The following is a 6,793-nucleotide window of genomic DNA, read 5'->3' on the forward strand; positions in this document are numbered from 1 at the left end:
TGTTAAGTCACACTGAGACAATTGCTCCTTATCAGCAACACATGAGACAGCAAAGACATGGGAATATACACTTTTGTGCGAAAACAACCGAGAGAAAGAAGAAGGTCATCTCATGCATACTTACATTACAAAAATTACATTAAAGCTGTTGTTTAATGCTTTTGCTTTCTGTTTGAGTCTAGACTTACTAAGTCACACTGAGAAGCTGGAAAAACAGCCAAATAGATGTTGGCTGATAAAGCATGAACAATGACTCCTTATCAGCAACACAATGACACAGAAGCAACAAAGACATGGGAGTATACACTTTTGTGCTCCTAATGGCATTTGCAAGAAATCAATTTAGCTGAACGAAAACAATCAGACAAAGCCAAGTTAGTAGATTGTTGATAGATTAGACTGAGTTTCATTCCCTGGTCATCAGGTTATTTTTCTAAAAGTTACATACTGCTGTTTCTTTTTTAAATATTTTTTTTGGCCTTTTCAAGCTTTATTTTTGATAGAGACAACTGAAGAGTGACAGGAATGTGGGGAGAGAGAAAAGGGGAATGACATTTAGACATTTGTCATCTCCAATTGTATGTGTGTAAGTAATCAGGTACCATTACTGTAAAACAGAAAATGTGTCCAATAATACAATTAAATATACATATATTCAATGTTAAATGTAAAAACTCACTCTTGCTTTTGCTTTCTGTCTGAGTGTGGACTTGAAATGTTAAGAAGCCAAATCCTGATAGATGTTGGCTGATAAAGCATGAACAATGCTCAGCAGGTATCTACATTTTAACATAGCTACTCAGGGCAGAGGCTGATGAACAATTGTTTTTTATCAGTCACACAATAACACAGACACAACAAAGACACAAATCCACTGCACCTGAACAAAAACATCAAAGCTGGGAAAGTTAGTTGACTGTTGCTTCTCAGATACCGATGCTTTGGGATGTGCAAATATGACAAAAACCTATTTATATAAAAGTTACACACAACAGATTAACAACAGATTACAATGTGACCAAATATTTATCCTTCTCTCTGAAGATCGTTTATCAAGAACTGGCTTTCAGACAGAGACAGAGCCTTGATACCAAATAAAAAGGTTCTTAACTACTTTTATTTCTCTTAACTAATATTGATACTTCACTTTTTTTCTGTTCTCATACAATCCAGTTTGTTCTTGAGAAACAGTTTGTAAGCTTTATGCAATTTATGACCAAATATGATCTGTATGTCAAACTTGGTGCTTAAAAACTATTGGGGCCACGTTATTATTAGTATACCTGAATGCAAGATAATGTTAGCTTTACCATATCATCGTAACCTGCGACGAGCTACCATGGAGCGCCATGACCAAACGATGAGCAGGTAATAAAGCCAAGTCGAAAAACCCCGTCGCACTCTGTGAAACTCTTCTTATACACCTTTTATTCTTCCGCGAAGGCAGGAAAAGAAGGACACAAATAAAAGACACTACATGTCTGCGTTCTCCTCCCAGGTGGAGTACATCGAGTACCTGAGTCGGAGGTCAGCACAGAGATGGCCTGAGGGAGCAGCTCGACATCATCAAGAATCATCGACCCCGCGCTCAGATCTCTCCCCACCGACAGCGAGTTCATCATCGAGTTCAACGTCTGACCGACGAGAAACTCAAACAGGTGGGTAGTAACTCTAAAACACACCTCTTCAACAATAGATGTCTGCCAGGCCTTCAGTGAACAGCTCTGACAAAAGTGTGAGCGCCTGACACCAGGTCAAGTACAGAGCTGTCTTGTATGTGGAAGTTTGGTTACTGTCTGCTGTCGATGTCAAGTTTATTACTAAGTATAACTTTGTAAATCTGTTGTGATTATATCATCAGATCGTTAATTGTCCAGTATCTTTTGGGGGAAATGGTTGAGAGGATGTAGCATTAGTCCACAGCCAAATGCTGGTAAATATTCACGGGCTGATGGATATAAGCTTCACACATCAGCCAAAAAAAGCAGCAGTGATCTATTAAGTGCCGCTGAAACAGTTCCCACGCTTCATGGAAAATCTGGAAAGCTGTTATGACAACACACTTGGGAAAAGAGAGAAAGTTAAATATCTTGGAATGTCTATTTCCTTTAGCTGAGAATGAAACAAGAAGAGTAAAAGATAAAAAAAGAGTTTCAAAAATAGACAAAATCTCAAAAAGGCGAGTCTGTAAAGGTCTGTTTCGCCTGCAATGGTTTCAAATGTGTATTTGGCATTGGTGGAAGAGTTTGATATTAACGAACAAGAGCTGGGGTCAAACAATAAGAGCCCGACTGGTTGTGTGTGTCAACGTCGGCTATAAACTGGCTAATGCCACTTCTTAAAACGATGACTCACTTTTAAGCACATAAGATGTTTTAAGCTTCCAGAAAGAAACGTATTAATGTATGATGCAGTATGGTCCACCATACCAACTAGATCTCACTGAAAATGTTCGTCATTGTCCAAGCTGATACTTCAGCAAACCAGCTTAAGAAAGATGTTAACCACGAGTTACACAGCATGAAAAGTAATTTACCTGTATGATGTCATCAGGTGCGTAACTACATCAGAGAGCACAGCCCCAGGCAGCGTGCGCAGCACCAGAGAGGGCTGGAAGAGGAGCAGCCACAGCAGCGCGAGCACCGGCGGCGTCAGTGGAGCCAGCAGCAGAACGCCAGCATGGTCAGCTCAGCCAGCTCCTCTACCGGCTCCACGGCCTCCAACTCCATAGCAGGTAAGATGCTGCCTGGTTGGTAACAGTTAAGCTGCGGCAGAAAGACACTTTTATTGTTTCCCTTGTTGTATACTGTGTATGTTTCCTTTGTTCCAGGTGGGCAGCATCAGCCTGTAGTGGAAGCAGTGTTGCCAACATCAGCAGAGCTCACCAGCGATGGCAACCTGTCCAGTGCTGCAGAACGTATACGAGCTCTAAAGTAAGAAAGATGTATTATTGTGCAGACGAACACCTCGCTCCTCATCCAGGTATCATCTTAACCCCTCCCGCCCTCTCTCTCTCTCTTTTCGTCTTCCAGAAAACGCTCCAAGCAGCGCAAGCTTCAGCAGAAAGCCCTGCGGAAGCGGCAGCTGAAAGAGCAGCGACAGGCCCGCAAGGAGCGACTGAGTGGACTGTTTCTGAACGAGGAGGTGCTGTCCGCTGCGGGTGGAGAGGAGACGACCACAACGACGACCTGGACTACTGATGTGACAGCAGTGAATCACTCAGTGCTCCCTCTACGCCTGCTCTCTCACCACTCGGCCATTAGCATAGAGCTCATAGACACGCGAGTCCAGATCACTGCATGCGTTCGCTTCGAGTAGGCTAATAGCCCTTTTTTTTTTTCTTTTAAAGACTAGTGTCTGATAGCTCGTAGTAGCCTCAAACATAGCTCGTCATATCGCTTGCAAAAACTAGGGTAGTAACGCTCGTGCTAAAAAAAAACGCTACAGCATAATACTGCTAATGCTTTGGTTAGATACGAACCTCAGTCTAGCCTGCTTCGAGCCAGTGCTAATGAATCTAGAACATTTTATCTCAGCGTAATACAGTTAACAGAGGATTGTTTAGATGCTGTAACAGCGCGTATCCACTTCTACTAACAAGCCACCGCTGGCAGAAGGACAGATCAGGCGGAGTGGGGGTTTGGTCACATTACGCAGATGCTGCTCTTGTGGAATATATAAATTATACAGCTGGAATATTCCCTGGAACGTTGACAGTGTTATAGCTTATTTGGTCGTAGATTTCTGAGATCTGTCTACACATAAATCCATATTCTGCAGGGCTCTATCTGCACCGGCCAAACTGCAGCTCCAGGTTAAACTGCTGCAGGTGATGTTCCAGCACGAAGGCCTACAGTCCAAAGTACTGTATCGGGTTAACATGAGGCCCTCTGGGGACCGTGAGGAAACAGTTCCTGTGATTCTTGAAGCCTAGTTCAGAGTCAAAGAGTCACAAAACCACCCTCTGAGATTCAAAAATGTTCTCGGCGTGGAAGCTGAAGCGACAGGAAGTGAGCTGGTCTGTCTTTCTATCTGCTGAGTGTCGTGGGTTCATTTCACTCTCAAGGCTAGGGGGAGCACTGAAACAATGCATGTTTACACACAGAGTCCCTGTGTGGTCCAATAACTAACAACTCTACAGCATTATGTTTGCATTCACCTGTTTAAAAAAATAGCTTATTGTTGTAAAATGATAAATAACAGCATATTTACTGCTTGCTTTAAGGTTTTCCCGTGGATAAAGGTTTGATATAAGTTTTTTTTTTTCCTTCGTGTATTATATTATGACAAGGTAGTGAACTAATTGCTATAATGCTTAAAGATGCTGTCAGTTCGCACTGGTTCTTCGCTATATTTTGAGTCTTATTTTGAAGCATTTGCGTTTTGTCACGATACTTGAGTTTGGTCGTCGTCTCAGACGTCTTTTTGAATTCTTCGTTTCTCTGCCCGCAACTCCTACTGTGTGTTTTACCTGAGCAGACCTGAATCATTTGCCATCATTTACTTCTGTTTACATTTTCGGATGAGGTGATAACCATGATAAGTTTCAAGGCATTCAAGTGTAGGTAAGAAGGTTTTACAGGTGGTGTGGTGTGTGTGTCCATGACTGTATGGCTGGTTTGGCTTTGGCGCTAACTTGAGCTGGTTTCTTAAGATGTGCATCTAACATCGGGCCAATAACTGTAGAAGTGTGTTCATTTTGCTCAGTTAAGACGTTTATATTTTGACGAGCCCTAACACTCAACGCAGCTTTTTGTGCAGTTGTGCTACCCTGCCGTTATATATTATTATAAGTAACAACCTGAGATGTCGTTTCTTTTGTGTTTTGTTTTTTTTCCTTCCTTGTATCAGAAACACTTCACCACTGAACCACTGCAGTCATCGGCTTAAAGCCTGCTGTCATTTCTAATCCCTGTGTGTACTGAGCTTTGGCTCTCGTCTCTTGTCTCATGTAAAAAGTTTAATTACATCGGTTATGTTAATGCAGCTTTAGTTTCTGTAGTTAGAATAGTAAAACTCTATTTTGAAAAATATGATATTTTGAGAAAAAAACTAAATAAAAATAAGCCATTGTGATGCAACAAAGTTATTGTGTATATACCATGTAATTGCCGAAAATGAATGTGTTGAACTGATTAAAAAATGGTTAAAAAAGATTTAAGTGCAGGACTTTTTGTTGTCCCATAGCGTCATTGTGAATTATTTTACCCCAGACACCTTTTGAGGTCATAAGCTAAATAACAACAAAGTTTTTGCATGTTTTAGTTTATTACAAACTGCTGTGTCCTGTAGTTGTCTCATCACTGCATGAACTATTGAACACCAGCGATGATGCCCAGTTGTGCTTCGAACACTTCTGTTCACACTTAACTTTTTACCTTTTTTTTGAATGCTGAGATGAGTGGAGAGGGGGGGCAACGGTTGGAGTCGAACCCTTGTCTACTGCCGCAAAGACTAATCTTCGTGCATGGGACACATGCACAGAGGTGAGGTACCACAAACCTTGTCACGTTTACAGGAAAAGGTCACCAGTGCAATTGTTGTTTTATTAAATGTAATGATTTGTGTTGTTTCAGGAAGGTGGTTAACCCTGTGATGATGTCAGACAGTGTTCATACAGTGTTCACTTGACACAGAAGTATGGCATCAGGCCTTTTCTTCATGATGTGTACCTGACAAATTCATTCTTACAAAAGTCAGCATTTCTTTAAGGAAGAGGTGTAACAATATTTCTTTTCTTGACAGTTTGAGTTCATTTTATTGTAGTGAAGTTGTTTTTTGCTGTGAGACAGATTGAATGAACACAGAGGTTTTGTTTTGTGCTTTATGATTGATTCACAGAGTTAACTGCATAATAAATGTCTGATTTCAAACCCAATATCATAAGTTTACAAAACTTAATCAATATTCAAATCTGGCTAAAGCTAATTCCTAATACTTTAGACACATACTATCTATACTATGACATACCATGTTTTTTCAGTGGCTTTAAATGATACCAAACACCATTAAATACTCAGTAGAAGTAAAAGTCTTCATATTCAGTTAGTATTAGTAAGTACAGAAGTACGATCAGCAAATGTTAAAAATGTATTCTGCAGAAAATGCAATAGGTAGATGCTGTGATGGAAGATGACTTAAATTGTGAACATTTTGGATTTGGAAAGCTAGCTGGTTGAGGATAAATGCTATGGCTCTTGTGCCAGGAGATGGAGCCATAAACAGTTTATAGAACCTACCAGAGCAGGAGCGTCCCTCTCTGAAGACCCCGCTCTTCAGAGAAGACCTCCTCTCCAACACTACCAACAACCAAACATGCTAAATTAGAATCGTCACAGCACTTATTGCTGCACTAACGCTTCTTATCACACTGTACCTTGATTGTTCCCTTTTCTGTAAGTCGCTTTGGATAAAAGCGTCAGCTAAATGCTAATCTAATATAAATGTGAATGTTTTACCTCTTGTTTCAGATATTTCTGATTATCCTGCCTATCCAATTTTGCTTAACCATCTTCAGGAAATTTCTCATCCTAAGCTCATTGCTCATAAGCTCAGTCTTCAGAGTGAAAAATGTTCTCGGTATTGTCTCTCCTGTTGCATTCCATGAATAAGCACCTATATTAAATTTTCCCACACTTTTTGGTGATTTTTCTCAAAAATTGTTTGATGAAATGCTTAGAAAAGTCACAGCACAACATTCTTGGCCGAGTTGCATCTTTTGATATATTTTTTTTAAATGTGCCAAAACTGCAGGAGGAGTAGCACAGCAAAAAAAAAAAAAAAGAAGTATGCC

At 40.5% G+C, this 6,793-nt stretch overlaps 1 pseudogene; it reads left to right on the forward strand.

Annotated features, from left to right (window-relative positions):
• Positions 1-757: 757 nt before the first annotated feature.
• On the forward strand, positions 758-3,200 carry LOC113746634 (protein FAM199X-like; annotated as a pseudogene).
• The last annotated feature ends 3,593 nt before the right edge of the window (positions 3,201-6,793 follow it).

This window comes from Larimichthys crocea, chromosome I (assembly GCF_000972845.2).
Source record: "Larimichthys crocea isolate SSNF chromosome I, L_crocea_2.0, whole genome shotgun sequence".
In the NCBI taxonomy this organism is placed as follows: domain Eukaryota; kingdom Metazoa; phylum Chordata; class Actinopteri; family Sciaenidae; genus Larimichthys; species Larimichthys crocea.